This window comes from Lipotes vexillifer, unplaced genomic scaffold (assembly GCF_000442215.2).
Source record: "Lipotes vexillifer unplaced genomic scaffold, Lipotes_vexillifer_v1.1 scaffold611, whole genome shotgun sequence".
NCBI classification, from domain to species: domain Eukaryota; kingdom Metazoa; phylum Chordata; class Mammalia; order Artiodactyla; family Lipotidae; genus Lipotes; species Lipotes vexillifer.
In genome coordinates, this window is record NW_006785619.1 from 649,351 (window position 1) to 649,575 (window position 225).

The 225-nt window shown below is 59.6% G+C and overlaps 1 protein-coding gene across 2 annotated transcripts in view; it reads right to left on the minus strand.

Moving 5' to 3' along the window:
* Window positions 1–225, minus strand: part of DLG4 (discs large MAGUK scaffold protein 4) — a 24,315-nt gene that overhangs the window by 23,617 nt on the left and 473 nt on the right. For both annotated transcript variants that reach the window (XM_007457745.1, XM_007457746.1), the window contains exon 2: window positions 135–175. The gene's annotated coding sequence lies outside the window, so the exon portion shown is untranslated. The remainder of the gene's footprint in view (window positions 1–134; window positions 176–225) is intronic.

Genomic DNA, 225 nt, shown 5'->3' on the forward strand with positions numbered 1-225 from the left:
CATTCTCCTTGCCCCTGACTCAGGATGTTGTCCCCAGGGCCCCCAAGTCTCAGGTTCATATTCGCAGTACTTTGGTCCCCCTCCAGCCCTGCCTGCTCCCTCGGGAAGTCAGGCCCCCACCCTCACCCCTTTACCTGACTCTCTGAGATGGAAGCCTCGTAATAGTCCAGGATGTCTGTCACAGGAACAGAGCTGAGTTAGCCGTCCCACCCCCCCCACCCCATC